The sequence below is a fragment of the Dendrobates tinctorius genome, unplaced genomic scaffold, assembly GCF_039654945.1.
Source record: "Dendrobates tinctorius isolate UK_male_01 unplaced genomic scaffold, ASM3965494v1 ptg000251l, whole genome shotgun sequence".
Taxonomy (NCBI): domain Eukaryota; kingdom Metazoa; phylum Chordata; class Amphibia; order Anura; family Dendrobatidae; genus Dendrobates; species Dendrobates tinctorius.
This window is the reverse complement of record NW_027361918.1, coordinates 3,696,643-3,712,545: the sequence shown is the minus strand read 5'-3', so window position 1 is coordinate 3,712,545 and position 15,903 is coordinate 3,696,643. Positions and strand designations below refer to the sequence as shown.

The 15,903-nt window shown below is 48.9% G+C and overlaps 1 protein-coding gene across 3 annotated transcripts in view; it reads left to right on the top strand.

The window, feature by feature from the left end:
• Positions 1-15,903, top strand: part of LOC141065423 (uncharacterized) — a 171,089-nt gene that overhangs the window by 108,469 nt on the left and 46,717 nt on the right. The window contains exon 1 of one of the 3 annotated variants that reach the window (XM_073557912.1): positions 11,190-11,343. The exons of 1 other annotated variant lie outside the window; for it this stretch is intronic. The gene's annotated coding sequence lies outside the window, so the exon portion shown is untranslated. Of the gene's footprint in view, positions 1-11,189; positions 11,344-11,368; positions 14,142-15,903 lie in introns of those variants that run through there. One more of the 3 variants, XM_073557914.1, reaches the window with a different exon arrangement.

The following is a 15,903-nucleotide window of genomic DNA, read 5'->3' as shown; positions in this document are numbered from 1 at the left end:
ACACCGGAAGAGAGATCACAGGGGTATCTGAGGAAATAAGAGAGGAGACAAGGGGTGCAGAATCTAAGTGCAGGAGTATAGTAATATCCGCCGTGAACGGTTTGGATTATTGCACTCACCCTATAGATGTCTTGTACTGTATATTCACTCATAAGGACCATGTGATGGATCCAATCTTTGTAATCCTCTGGTCTGCAGCAACAATGACGGGAACCAGACCAGCCTGGATGCAAGGTTTGCTTGTGAATGTAGTATTGAATAAAACAATTTCCCTTTTCGGCACTTCCAGAGACCAGGGATAATTTGTAAAAAAAATTTATTAACACTTGACTGAGAAAAAAAAAACGCATTTCAACCTGCAACAGCCGTCATCAGGTAATTTATGCATTCAAATTTTTTCTTTTGTGGAAATTTTTTTCTGTCTGTATAGACTAGTGGTTGCTAACACATATGACAGGGGAGTGTCTTAATCAAAAGAGGTTAACACCACACCCCTGTTAGGTCAGCATGATCTTGAATCAAATTGGTATCTCAAAAAAATTAATTTAAAAATGGTATGTAAAATATGCACATGGTCCATGTACATCTGTGTATGTGCTTTTTATTTCTGCATATTTTACATACCATTTTTTTATTTTTTTTGCCTTTTTTTTTGAGATACCAATTTGATTCAAGATCATGCTGACCTAACAGGGGTGTGGTGTTAACCTCTTTTGATTAAGACACTCCCGTCATATGTGTTAGCAACCACTAGTCTATACAGACAAAAAAAATGTCCAAAAAAGAAAAAATTTGAATGCATAAATTACCTGATGAAGGCTGTTGCAGGCTGAAACGCATTGTTTTATCTCAGTAAAGTTAAAATTTTTACGAGTTATCCTTGGCGTCTGGAAGTGCCGAAAAGGGAAATCCTTTTTATCAGTACTACAGGAGGAGAGATATGATGTCATTGGCGTCACTGAAACTTAGTTGGGATGATAAACATTCTTGGAATACAAATCTTGAAGGTTGTAACTTATTGATAAGAAACAGGCTTAGCAAGAGGGGAGGAGGTGTCGCATTGTATGTTAGGAAAGCATATATCTCAACAGAGATCCAAGCTTTAGAGACTGGTAGCTCTGTAGAAACTGTTTGGGTAAGAATACAAGGAGAGAATAGAAAGGATACAATTGTAGGTGTTTACTATAGGCCGCCTGGACAGACTGAAGATATGGATGAACTCTATTTTACATCAGATGTCTTGGTTCTTAAAAAGTATGACATAGTGATCATGGGAGATTTGAACTATCCAGATTTTTTGTTGGGAATCTCAGGCAAAAGTAATAGGTCCAGAAAATTCTTATCTTCTCTTTACAACAACTTTATCTTTTCAAAAGGTAGAATAAAGAATAAGAGGATCTGCAATCTTGGACCTAATTCTTACCAAGAAGGAGGAAATGGTTGAGGAAGTAAAGGTGGCTGGGAATTTATGAAGTAGCGATCAAGCTATCCTCAAATCTTGAATTACAAGAGGAGGAAGATTTGTGAAGACTCAGGCTTTAAGGGCTCATACTCACTTGTGAGAAATACGAACGAGTGCAATCCGTTAAAAAAAAAAAACGGATTGCACTCGGACCAATGTTAGTCATGCGAGTGCTTTCTGATTTTTAGGCACCGGTGTCCTTTGAAAAGCAATTCATATGTGGTTTAACGTTCCACCATGTGAGTGGACGGGGATTAGTCACTTTGCAGGTCTTTGAAGTAAACACTGGCATTCTCAGGGTTAACACGAGTCCATTTGATTGTTTAGACAGTTCCAGCAGTCATTACACTCTCCGCTAAACATTCAGCTTTAACACGTGAATACAGTCTCTCACTGAAAAATACTTCTCACTGACCCCAGTCAGTATAACACACGGTTGTCAAGACCGTTCACTCCTTTTGGCTCGGAGTCGCCGGCACGGCTTCCCCAGGATATGCGACGTCCGAGCCTGGAACATGAGAGCTCTGTCCAAGCTGACAGACTCCATGTGCAGCACACCTTCCTTAGATAGGTAACTGGGAGTGGTTACAAGCCATCACATGGCTAGTCACATGTTCATTACCTCATCACAGGTCCCCAAAATTCACAAACACACACAGCCAAAACGGGGTACAGTAAACACCCCCTCACCACGGAACGAGGCACATGGGTAGCCCGACCCTCCCAACTCTCATAGCTACCCGTAGCCCGGACCCAAATGTGAACAACAACTACTTAAAAATTTACGTACACTTAAGAAAAACACTCCGGGCTACATCACAGGGAGCTACCATCCCAGTGATGTACATACCTACTATTAACTACGTGACCACCAGTCACACCACAGCGGCTACACAGCAAAAATCACACTGACGTGTTATAATACAAAAGATAGACTACATGTATACACATAGAATAGGTGTGTGTATATATATATATATATATATATATATATATGTCAGTGACACACATATATATATGTATATCTTTATATTTCATAGAGAGATACATAGTAGAATAGCCGGTAATTCATTTGTCGGCTTTTGTAAAAATCATTGCTGAAGCCGACAGGATCCAATAGTATGAAAGGGTTAAAAAACAAACATTAATAAAGTCTTTTAATGAAATAATTAAACACACAGGTTTCCCATCTTTATTAAACTCACAATCCAAGCGAAGCCATCGTTCTCCTGTAAAAAATAAACAAACAATATCCCATACCTATCCGCCGTACAGTCAAGTCCCACGCTACAATCCATCTGAAGGGGTTAAGTAGTTTACAACCGGGAGCGGTGTTAATGCTACCGCCCCAGCTGTAAACCACGGAGGAATGGATGAAAAGCTGCCTGCGCAGCCTCCCCGCCTGACCAGAGATGAGCTGATTAGCGTGGAAAAGTTTCTGAACCTTTTCCCACACTGCCGAGTTCACCGCGGGTCAGGCGGGGAGTCTGCGCAGCCTCAATGACTAGTGCTGACGTCACTGAGGCTGCCCAGCGTCGGACAGGTATGGGATATTGTTTGCTTTTTATTTTTTACAGAACGATTGCTTCGCTTGGATTGGGAGTTTAATAAAGATGTGAAACCTGTGTGTTTAATTAAAAGACTTTATTAACGTGTTTTTTTAACCCTTTCACACTATTGGATTAATAATGGGTAGGTTTCTTATTGACACCTCTCCAATATTAACCAGGCTTAATGTCACCTTACAATAGCAAGGTGACATAAACCCCTTATTACCCCATATGCCACCCACTACAGGGCAATGGGAAGAGAGAGGGTAAGTGCCAGAATTGGCGCATCTTATGGATGTGCCTTTCTTGGGGGGGGGGGGGAGGGGCGGCAAAAACAATGGTCCCTTTCTTGGCTATTAATATCTGCCCTCGGTCACTGGCTTTCCCTCTCTGGCACAGAAAAGTGTGCAGGAGCCCAAGCAATTTTTTCCCGTGATTATATTCTTTCATTTATTAACACCTACAGATTCAAAATTTTACACAAAATTAGTCGTCACTGACATACAGTATATAAGTCTTCCTGATATGCAATGGTTTACTGTATGTAATCCATGTCTCCTATCCTGTCAGCTTCTGCAATTATTTTACAGAAGCCGACAAATGAATTAGTGGCTATTCTGCTAAATCGCTGTCAAATATACATACAGTTGTGGCCAAAAGTATTGACACCCCTGCAATTTTGTCAGATAATGCTCAGTTTCTTCCTGAAAATGATTGCAAACACAAATTCTTTGGTATTATCTTCATTTAATTTGTCTTAAATGAAAAAACACAAAAGAGAATGAAGCAAAACATTGATCATTTCACACAAAACTCCAAAAATGGGCCAGACAAAAGTATTGGCACCCTCAGCCTAATACTTGGTTGCACAACCTTTAGCCAAAATAACCGCGACCAACCGCTTCCGGTAACCATCAATGAGTTTCTTACAATGCTCTGTTGGAATTTTAGACCATTCTTCTTTGGCAAACTGCTCCAGGTCCCTGATATTAGAAGGGTGCCTTCTCCAAACTGCCATTTTTAGATCTCTCCACAGGTGTTCTATGGGATTCAGGTCTGGACTCATTGCTGGCCACCTTAGAAGTCTCCAGTGCTTTCTCTCAAACCATTTTCTAGTGCTTTTTGAAGTGTTTTGGGTTATTGTCCTGCTGGAAGACCCATGACCTCTGAGGGAGACCCAGCTTTCTCACGCTGGGCCCTACATTATGCTGCAAAATTTGTTGGCAGTCTTCAGACTTCATAATGCCATGCACACGGTCAAGCAGTCCAGTGCCAGAGGCAGCAAAGCAACCCCAAAACATCAGGGAACCTCCGCCACGTTTGACTGTAGGACCGTGTTTTTTTTTCTTTGAATTCCTCTTTTTTTCTCCTGTAAACTCTATGTTGATGCCTTTGCCCAAAAAGCTCTACTTTTGTCTTATCTGACCAGAGAACATTCTTCCAAAACGTTTTAGGCTTTTTCAGGTAAGTTTTGGCAAACTCCAGCCTGGCTTTTTTATGTCTCGGGGTAAGAAGTGGGGTCTTCCTGGGTCTCCTACCATACAGTCCCTTTTCATTCAGATGCCGACGGATAGTACGGGTTGACACTGTTGTACCCTCGTACTGCAGGGCAGCTTGAACTTGTTTGGATGTTAGTCGAGGTTCTTTATCCAACATCCGCACAATCTTGCATTGAAATCTCTTGTCAATTTTTCTTTTCCGTCCACATCTAGGGAGGTTAGCCACAGTGCCATGGGCTTTACACTTCTTGATGACACTGTGCACGGTAGACACAGGAACATTCAGGTCTTTGGAGATGGACTTGTAGCCTTGAGATTGCTCATGCTTCCTCACAATTTGGTTTCTCAAGTCCTCAGACAGTTCTTTGGTCTTCTTTCTTTTCTCCGTGCTCAATGTGGTACACACAAGGACACAGGACAGAGGTGGAGTCAACTTTAATCCATGTCAGCTGGCTGCAAGTGGGATTTAGTTATTGCCAACACCTGTTAGGTGCCACAGGTAAGTTACAGGTGCTGCTAATTACACAAATTAGAGAAGCATCACATGATTTTTCGAACAGTGCCAATACTTTTGTCCACCCTCTTTTTTATGTTTGGTGTGGAATTATATCCAATTTGGCTTTAGGACAATTCTTTTTGTGCTTTTTCATTTAAGACAAATTAAATGAAGATAATAATAACAAAGAATTTGTGTTTGCAATCATTTTCAGGAAGAAACTGAGTATTATCTGACAGAATTGCAGGGGTGTCAATACTTTTGGCCACAACTGATATATATACACACACACACACACACACATTGTAGAGATCCACCAAATGTTTGGACGGGGATTATCTCGCTTGGTGGCGATATTGAGACACACAGGGACACTTTTGCTTAAAGTAACAGTCTGTGTGGTTTATTTCCTTCATAAACCAATGTCACAGGAACACAAGGCAGTCTTACATCAGACAGACGACTTCTTAATGTCCATAGTAGAGCTTCGCTCTCTCAGGCCTGTGGGCACACGCATGCTCTATAGCCAGAACACAGTCTCTTACTGACCCCGGTCAGCGTTACTCACAGTTAATCCCTCACGGGTTATCAGGGGAGCGGCCGCACTGGGATCACTGTTCCAGACAGTGCCTTGCTCACTAGGCTGTCTACAGTTGCAGAGCCACAGCCGGGCAGTAGCTTCCCTACACAGAGCTGTCACAGACTCTACCAGGTCCGGGCCTTTCCATGTGCTCCCCAGGAAGTCCAGTCCCAGACACTTCCAACACACCCAGGCCTTCCGGGACCTTGCACTCTGACCACTCAGGATCAGACACATAACCCATGTGATCAGACCTCAGTCACACTATATATCCCAAACCACCCCCATATGCGGGCGGTGTATGTGTGGCTAGCCGATCCCGCCCAGCTCTCTGACAAGCCCTATAAGCCGCCCTTATAGATAAACAACTCTTGGACTACAAGTCCCAGCATAACAACGCGATTTTTGGCTTATAGCACAGAGAACCTCTGCGACACATACTGGACATTTACAACCATGCCAGTCACTGTTTCCCCATCAAGGAAATGCCCACATGCATATTCTTAGTCGCGTATGCAGCGCCCCCTAGCTTTAACAGAGGTTACTGCACCACTATATATATATACACATATACACACACACCCCTATACTATGTGTATACAGTATATCTTGTCTATTATATGCGAACCTATTATTTTCTTTACTGTACGCGGCATCTTCGGGTTTTTACTATCTATAATATAATCGCTGGTAGCGTCACTCTGTCCGAAAGCCTTTATAGACTGTGCAAGCGCGACGCGCCTGCGCAGTCTGGCTCCAGACAGAAGAAGGCACCCAGCGATACAGGGAGTGTGTATGGCACTGGAGATCGCTGTAGGGGTAATGCCATATTTACATACTTACCTGACTGGGAGGAGCGTTGCTGCGGTGCTTCTCGCTGGAGCCCGTGGCAGGAGTGCGTGTCAGAATCGCGCATGTGCATAGCGCTATCCAGCGCCATTTTACTGAATACACATTTGCAGTGTGTCTTCAGCAATATGGCACCGGACAGCGCTATGGGCATGTGCATACTCCGGTGCTACACTCCTCCCCCGGCCTCCAGCAGAATGTGACAGTGCTGGAGCACAGGAAAGAAAGGTGAGTATAAATTTTTTTTTTGTATGTGTGCAGTTTAATAGGGGTGAGAACCATTCATACCAGGAGAGGGGGGGGGTGAGAGGACCATGCATACCAGGAAAGGGGGGGTGAGGGGACCATGCATACCAGGAAAGGGGGGGTGAGGGGACCATGCATACCAGGAGAGGGGGGGGGGGTGAGAGGACCATGCATACCAGGAAAGGGGGGGTGAGGGGACCATGCATACCAGGAGAGGGGGGGGGGTGAGAGGACCATGCATACCAGGAAAGGGGGGGTGAGGGGACCATGCATACCAGGAAAGGGGGGGTGAGGGGACCATGCATACCAGGAGAGGGGGGGGGGTGAGAGGACCATGCATACCAGGAAAGGGGGGGTGAGGGGACCATGCATACCAGGAGAGGGGGGGGGGTGAGAGGACCATGCATACCAGGAAAGGGGGGGGTGAGAGGACCATGCATACCAGGAAAGGGGGGGGGGTGAGAGGACCATGCATACCAGGAGAGGGGGGGGGTGAGAGGACCATGCATACCAGGAAAGGGGGGTGAGAGGACCATGCATACCAGGAAAGGGGGGGTGAGGGGACCATGCATACCAGGAAAGGGGGGGTGAGGGGACCATGCATACCAGGAAAGGGGGGGTGAGGGGACCATGCATACCAGGAAAGGGGGGGTGAGGGGACCATGCATACCAGGAGAGGGGGGGGGGGGTGAGGGGACCATGCATACCAGGAGAGGGGGGGGGGGGGTGAGGGGACCATGCATACCAGGAGAGGGGGGGGGGGGTGAGGGGACCATGCATACCAGGAGAGGGGGGGGGGGTGAGAGGACCATGCATACCAGGAGAGGGGGGGGGGTGAGAGGACCATGCATACCAGGAAAGGGGGGTGAGAGGACCATGCATACCAGGAGAGGGGGGGGGTGAGAGGACCATGCATACCAGGAGAGGGGGGGGGGGGTGAGAGGACCATGCATACCAGGAGAGGGGGGGGGGTGAGAGGACCATGCATACCAGGAGAGGGGGGGGGTGAGAGGACCATGCATACCAGGAGAGGGGGGGGGTGAGAGGACCATGCATACCAGGAGAGGGGGGGGGGGTGAGGGCCATGCATACCAGGAAAGGGGGGGGGTGAGGGGACCATGCATACCAGGAAAGGGGGGGGGGATGAGAGGACCAGGCATACCAGGAAAGGGGGGGGATGAGAGGACCAGGCATACCAGGAAAGGGGGGGTGAGAGAGGACCAGGCATACCAGGAAAGGGGGGGTGAGAGGACCAGGCATACCAGGAAAGGGGGGTGAGAGGACCAGGCATACCAGGAAACGGGGGGTGAGAGGACCATGCATACCTGGAAAGGGGGGGTGAGAGGACCATGCATACCTGGAAAGGGGGGGTGAGAGGACCATGCATACCAGGAAAGGGGGGGTGAGAGGACCATGCATACCAGGAAAGGGGGGGGTGAGAGGACCATGCATACCAGGATAGGGGGGTGAGGGGACCATGCATACCTGGATGGGGGGGTCAGGTAGCATGCATACCAGGATAGGGAGTGAAAGGACCATACATACCAGGATTGGGGAGTGAGGGGACCGTGCATACCAGGATAAAGGGGGTGAGAGGACCATGCATACCTGGAAACGGGGGTGAGAGGACCATGCATACCAGGATAAAGGGGGTGAGAGGACCATGCATACCTGGAAACGGGGGTTGAGGGGACCATGCATACCAGGATAAAGGGGGTGAGAGGACCATGCATACCAGGATTGGGGATGAGGGGACCATGCATACCAGGATAGGGGGGTGAGAGGACCATGCATACCAGGATAGAGGGGTGAGGGGTCCATGCATACCAGGATAGGGGGGTGAGGGAACCATGCATACCAGGATAGGGGGGTGAGAAATAGCATGCATACCAGGATAGTGGGGTGAGGGGACCATGCATACCAGGATAGGGGGGTGAGGACCTTGCATACCAGGATAAGAGGGGTGAGAGGTACCATGAATACCAGGATAAGGGGGGGGGTGAGAGGACCATGCATACCAGGATAGGGGACCATGCATACCAGGGATTGGGGGTTGAGGGGACCATGCATACCAGGATGGGGGGGTGAGGGGACCATGCACACCAGGATTGGGGGTTGAGGGGACCATGAACACCAGGATTGGGGGTTGAGGGGACCATGCATACCAGGGATTGGGGGGTGAGGGAACCATGCATACCAGGATAGGGAGGTTGAGGGGACCATGCATACCAGGATACGGGGGTGAGAGGACCATGGGGGTGTACATGGTCCTCACCCCCTATCCTGGTATGCATGGTCCTCTCACCCCACCCTCTATCCTGGTATGCATGTTTCCCTCACCCCCCAATCCTGATGTATATGGTGCCCTCACCCCCCAATCCTGATGTGTATGGTCCCCTCACCTCCAATCCTGATATGCATGGTCCCCTCACCCCCTATCCTGATATGCATGCTACCTCTCATCCCCCCAATCCTGATATGCATGGTCCCGTCACCCCCTATCCTGGTATGTATGGTCCTCTCACCCACAAATCTGATATGCATGGTCCTCTCACCCCCTTATCCTGGTATGCATGGTCCTCTCACCCCTTTCCTGGTATGCATAGTCCCCTCACCCCCCTATCCTGGTATGCATGGTCCCCTCACCCCCCTACCCTGGTATGCATGGTCCTCTCACCCCCTTATCCTGGTATGCATGGTCCCCTCACCCCCCTTATCCTGGTATGCATGGACCCTTCACCCCCCTATCCTGGTATGCATGGACCCTTCACCCCCCTATCCTGGTATGCATGGTCCCCTCACCCCCCCTATCCTGGTATGCATAGTCCTCTCACCCCCCTTTCCAGGTATGCATGGTCCTCTCATCCCCCTATCCTAGTATGCATGGTCCCCTCACCCCCCCTTTCCTGGTATGCATGGTCCCCTCACCCCTATTAATCTCCACACATACAAAAAAAAAACAACACATTTATACTCACCTTTCTTTCCTGTGCTCCAGCGCTGTCCCGTTGTGCCGGGGGACGAGTCTGACATTGGAGTACGCACATGGCCATAGCGCTGTCGGGTGCCATATTGCTGAAAACACACTGCAAATGTGTATTCAGCAAAACGGCACTGGATAGCGCTTTGCGCATGCGCGATTCTGGCTGCACTCCTGCCCCGGTCTCCAGCGAGACGAGAAGTGCCGCGGCAACGCTCCTCCCGGTCAGGTAAGTATGGCGCCGGAGATCGCGGTATGCATTACCTGTACAGTGATCTCCGGCGCCATACACCCTTCTCACCGCTGGATGCCTTCTTCTGTCTGGAGCCAGACTGCGCAGGCGCGTCACGCTTGCGCAGTGTATAAAGGCTTCTGATCTGACAGAGTGACGCTACCAGCGATTATATTATAGATAATGTGTGCGTTTTAAAGAATATTTTGTTTTAAAACGATGTGGTTTTTTTTTTTTGCAATGCTATTGTAACATGAGATTTAATATAGAGAGAGCTGCTGTATGTAAAACTCATGTTGAAATCGCATTGCACACGGATGTCATACACACGCCATGTGGATGTTCTGTGGAAAAGGCACACGGAAATCGCATTACACTCACATAGCACTCGTCCGTTTTTTGGGTCCGGAAATTGGACCTTTATTTTTCTCGCAAATGGGTATGTGCCCTAAGGTTGGAATTCAGAAAGGCCGATTTTACTGGACCCAGAAAGAGGGTAGGAAAGGTCCAATGGCTGGATGTTCTAAAGAAATGTCCAAGAAGGATGGGAGACTTTACTAAATGAAATTCTCACCGCACAATCAGTAAAGATCCAGAAAAGAAGGACGAATTGGAAGCATTTAAGAGACCAGGACGGATGAACACAGAACTTAGACATCTTTTTCCTTTTTAGCTAGTGTTTATGAAATGGTAAAGAACATAATGCTGTCTGCAGGGCAAGAGTTAGAAGAGCTAAAGCCAGTAAAGAAGGGAGGCTCGCAAGGGAGAACAAAAGCCGCAAAAAAGGATGTATGTCAAAAGAAAAGTCAAACATGCTATCAGATTTTTACAGGATGACAAGGGTTAAGTGATCAGAAATGACCGCCCCCACAGAAGTGACAAGAGCCCCCCCCCGGCCCCACAGAAGTAACAGGAGCCCCCCCGGCCCCACAGAAGTAACAGGAGCCCCCCCCGGCCCCACAGAAGTAACAGGAGCCCCCCCCGGCCCCACAGAAGTAACAGGAGCCCCCCCGGCCCCACAGAAGTAACAGGAGCCCCCCCCCGGCCCCACAGAAGTAACAGGAGCCCCCCACAGAAGTAACAGGAGCCCCCCCGGCCCCACAGAAGTAACAGGAGCCCCCCCCCGGCCCCACAGAAGTAACAGGAGCCCCCCCGGCCCCACAGAAGTAACAGGAGCCCCCCCGGCCCCTCCTATCACACACAAGCTGACCCTGTTCCCCCTGCAGATTCCACAAATCCACAGTCACATCTCCGCAACGTCAGCCCCAACCCGGCTTCCGTACAATACAGGAGGAGGCCCCTCCCCTTCCGGGGACATCAACCAATCGCGAGGTCACATGGACATGACGTCACCGCAGGTCCTTTCGCCGACTCGGATTTAGCCTCTACTGTGGTGTCCGCCCCGCCCCCAGGACGTCTTCCCCCGGCTGCGGCTCTCTGCGGTGTCAGGTGAGGTGACAGCGGCCAGGACTCGGGCGCAGCTCTCACACAGTCTGTGCAGTCATGGCTGCCTCTCTCCTAGTGACAGAGCTGCCGGTGTTCTGCTCACTCCCTGCAGCCTCTGTGTCCATATTATTACACCCAGACCCTTCCCCACCAGTGACTCTCCTAGTTATACCCCCTAGAGCATATGAGGTCACATATTATTACACCCAGACCCTTCTCCACCAGTGACCCTCCTAGTTATACCCCCTAGAGCATATGGGGCCACATATTATTACACCCAGACCCTTCCCCACCAGTGACCCTCCTAGTTATACTCCCTAGAGCATAGGGGGCCACATATTACACCCAGACCCTTCCCCACCAGTGACCCTCCTAGTTATACACCCTAGAGCATAGGGGGCCACATATTACACCCAGACCCTTCCCCCACCAGTGACCCTCCTAGTTATACCCCCTAGAGCATATGGGGCCACATATTATTACACCCAGACCCTTCCCCACCAGTGACTCTCCTAGTTATACTCCCTAGAGCATATGGGGCCACATATTATTACACCCAGACCCTTCCCCACCAGTGACTCCTAGTTATACCCCCTAGAGCGTATGGAGCCACATATTATTACACCCAGACCCTTCCCCACCAGTGACTCTCCTAGTTATACCCCCTAGAGCATATGGAGCCACATATTATTACACCCAGACCCTTCTCCACCAGTGACCCTCCAAGTTATACCCCCTAGAGCATATGGGGCCACATATTATTACACCCAGAACCTTCCCCACCAGTGACTCTCCTAGTTATACTCCCTAGAGCGTATGGGGCCATATATTATTACACCCAGACCCTTCCCCACCAGTGACTCTCCTAGTTATACTCCCTAGAGCGTATGGGGCCACATATTATTACACCCAGACCCTTCCCCACCAGTGACCCTCCTAGTTATACCCCCTAGAGCATATGGGGCCACATATTATTACACCCAGACCCTTCCCCACCAGTGACTCTCCTAGTTATACTCCCTAGAGCGTATGGGGCCACATATTACACCCAGACCCTTCCCCCACCAGTGACCCTCCTAGTTATACCCCCTAGAGCATATGGGGCCACATATTATTACACCCAGACCCTTCCCCACCAGTGACTCTCCTAGTTATACTCCCTAGAGCATATGGGGCCACATATTATTACACCCAGACCCTTCCCCACCAGTGACTCTCCTAGTTATACCCCCTAGAGCGTATGGAGCCACATATTATTACACCCAGACCCTTCCCCACCAGTGACTCTCCTAGTTATACCCCCTAGAGCATATGGAGCCACATATTATTACACCCAGACCCTTCTCCACCAGTGACCCTCCTAGTTATACCCCCTAGAGCGTATGGGGCCACATATTATTACACCCAGACCCTTCCCCACCAGTGACTCTCCTAGTTATACTCCCTAGAACGTATGGGGCCACATATTATTACACCCAGACCCTTCCCCACCAGTGACCCTCCTAGTTATACCCCCTAGAGCATATGGGGCCACATATTATTACACCCAGACCCTTTCCCACCAGTGACCCTCCAAGTTATACCCCCTAGAGCATATGGGGCCACATATTATTACACCCAGAACCTTCCCCACCAGTGACCCTCCTAGTTATACCCCCTAGAGCATATGGGGCCACATATTATTACACCCAGAACCTTCCCCACCAGTGACTCTCCTAGTTATACTCCCTAGAGCATATGGGGCCACATATTATTACACCCAGACCCTTCCCCACCAGTGACTCTCCTAGTTATACCCCCTAGAGCGTATGGAGCCACATATTATTACACCCAGACCCTTCCCCACCAGTGACTCTCCTAGTTATACCCCCTAGAGCATATGGAGCCACATATTATTACACCCAGACCCTTCTCCACCAGTGACCCTCCTAGTTATACCCCCTAGAGCATATGGGGCCACATATTATTACACCCAGACCCTTCCCCACCAGTGACTCTCCTAGTTATACCCCCTAGAGCATATGGAGCCACATATTATTACACCCAGACCCTTCTCCACCAGTGACCCTCCTAGTTATACCCCCTAGAGCATATGGGGCCACATATTATTACACCCAGACCCTTCCCCACCAGTGACTCTCCTAGTTATACCCCCTAGAGCATATGGAGCCACATATTATTACACCCAGACCCTTCTCCACCAGTGACCCTCCTAGTTATACCCCCTAGAGCGTATGGGGCCACATATTATTACACCCAGACCCTTCCCCACCAGTGACTCTCCTAGTTATACTCCCTAGAACGTATGGGGCCACATATTATTACACCCAGACCCTTCCCCACCAGTGACCCTCCTAGTTATACCCCCTAGAGCATATGGGGCCACATATTATTACACCCAGACCCTTTCCCACCAGTGACCCTCCAAGTTATACCCCCTAGAGCATATGGGGCCACATATTATTACACCCAGACCCTTCTCCACCAGTGATCCTCCTAGTTATACCCCCTAGAGCATATGGGGCCACATATTATTACACCCAGACCCTTCTCCACCAGTGACCCTCCTAGTTATACCCCCTAGAGCAATGGTCGGGTGTGCCGCGTGTCCGCATGGCTAATTTACATGCGATGCAAATTAGCCATGTGGAGGCAAGCAGGGCGGCGGGTCGGAGAGGCAGCAGTCCCGTGTTCCTGTGTCGCTTCCTCCCTGACACAGCAGTCAGCGGCGCGGCTGGATGACATCATCATTCAGCCCCGCGGCTGCTGTGCCAGTGAGAGGAAGCTGCCGGTGAGGAGAGGTGAGAGGTGTGTGTTTGTGTGCGTGTGTAGGTGAGTTGATGGATGTGATGAGAAGCAATGATGGGAGTCATGGAGAAGGCGGTGATGGGGAGAGGGCAATGGAGAAGGCGGTGATGGGGGTGATAAGAAGGCGGTGGTGGGGAGAGGGCAATGATGGGGTTGTCGAAAGGGCAATAATGGGGTGGTGGGGAGAAGGAAATGATGGAGGTAGTGGAATGGGCAATTTCTACATGAAGGGGATTATGATGGGGCATATTACTACAAGAAGGTGATAATGATGGGGCATATTACTACAAGAAAGGGATAATTATGTGGCTCATATACTGCAATATAAAGGGGTACAATGAGAAATACTATGGCCATGAGGCTGGAGTACAAGCGCCAGCTCATATACTATATATATACAGTGGGGCAAAAAAGTTTTTAGTCAGTCAGCAATAGTGCAAGTTCCACCACTTAAAAAGATGAGAGGCGTCTGTAATTTACATCATAGGTAGACCTCAACTATGGGAGACAAACTGAGAAAACAAAATCCAGAAAATCACATTGTCTGTTTTTTTTTCATTTTATTTGCATATTATGGTGGAAAATAAGTATTTGGTCAGAAACAAAATTTCATCTCAATACTTTGTGATATATCCTTTGTTGGCAATGACAGAGGTCAAACGTTTTCTGTAAGTCTTCACAAGGTTGCCACACACTGTTGTTGGTATGTTGGCCCATTCCTCCATGCAGATCTCCTCTAGAGCAGTGATGTTTTTGGCTTTTCGCTTGGCAACACGGACTTTCAACTCCCTCCAAAGGTTTTCTATAGGGTTGAGATCTGGAGACTGGCTAGGCCACTCCAGGACCTTGAAATGCTTCTTACGAAGCCACTCCTTCGTTGCCCTGGCGGTGTGCTTTGGATCATTGTCATGTTGAAAGACCCAGCCACGTTTCATCTTCAATGCCCTTGCTGATGGAAGGAGGTTTGCACTCAAAATCTCACGATACATGGCCCCATTCATTCTTTCATGTACCCGGATCAGTCGTCCTGGCCCCTTTGCAGAGAAACAGCCCCAAAGCATGATGTTTCCACCACCATACTTTACAGTAGGTATGGTGTTTGATGGATGCAACTCAGTATTCTTTTTCCTCCAAACACGACAAGTTGTGTTTCTACCAAACAGTTCCAGTTTGGTTTCATCAGACCATAGGACATTCTCCCAAAACTCCTCTGGATCATCCAAATGCTCTCTAGCAAACTTCAGACGGGCCCGGACATGTACAGGCTTAAGCAGTGGGACACGTCTGGCACTGCAGGATCTGAGTCCATGGTGGCGTAGTGTGTTACTTATGGTAGGCCTTGTTACATTGGTCCCAGCTCTCTGCAGTTCATTCACTAGGTCCCCCCGCGTGGTTCTGGGATTTTTGCTCACCGTTCTTGTGATCATTCTGACCCCACGGGGTGGGATTTTGCGTGGAGCCCCAGATGGAGGGAGATTATCAGTGGTCTTGTATGTCTTCCATTTTCTAATTATTGCTCCCACAGTTGATTTCTTCACTCCAAGCTGGTTGGCTATTGCAGATTCAGTCTTCCCAGTCTGGTGCAGGGCTACAATTTTGTTTCTGGTGTCCTTTGACAGCTCTTTGGTCTTCACCATAGTGGAGTTTGGAGTCAGACTGTTTGAGGGTGTGCACAGGTGTCTTTTTATACTGATAACAAGTTTAAACAGGTGCCATTACTACAGGTAATGAGTGGAGGAAAGAGGAGACTCTTAA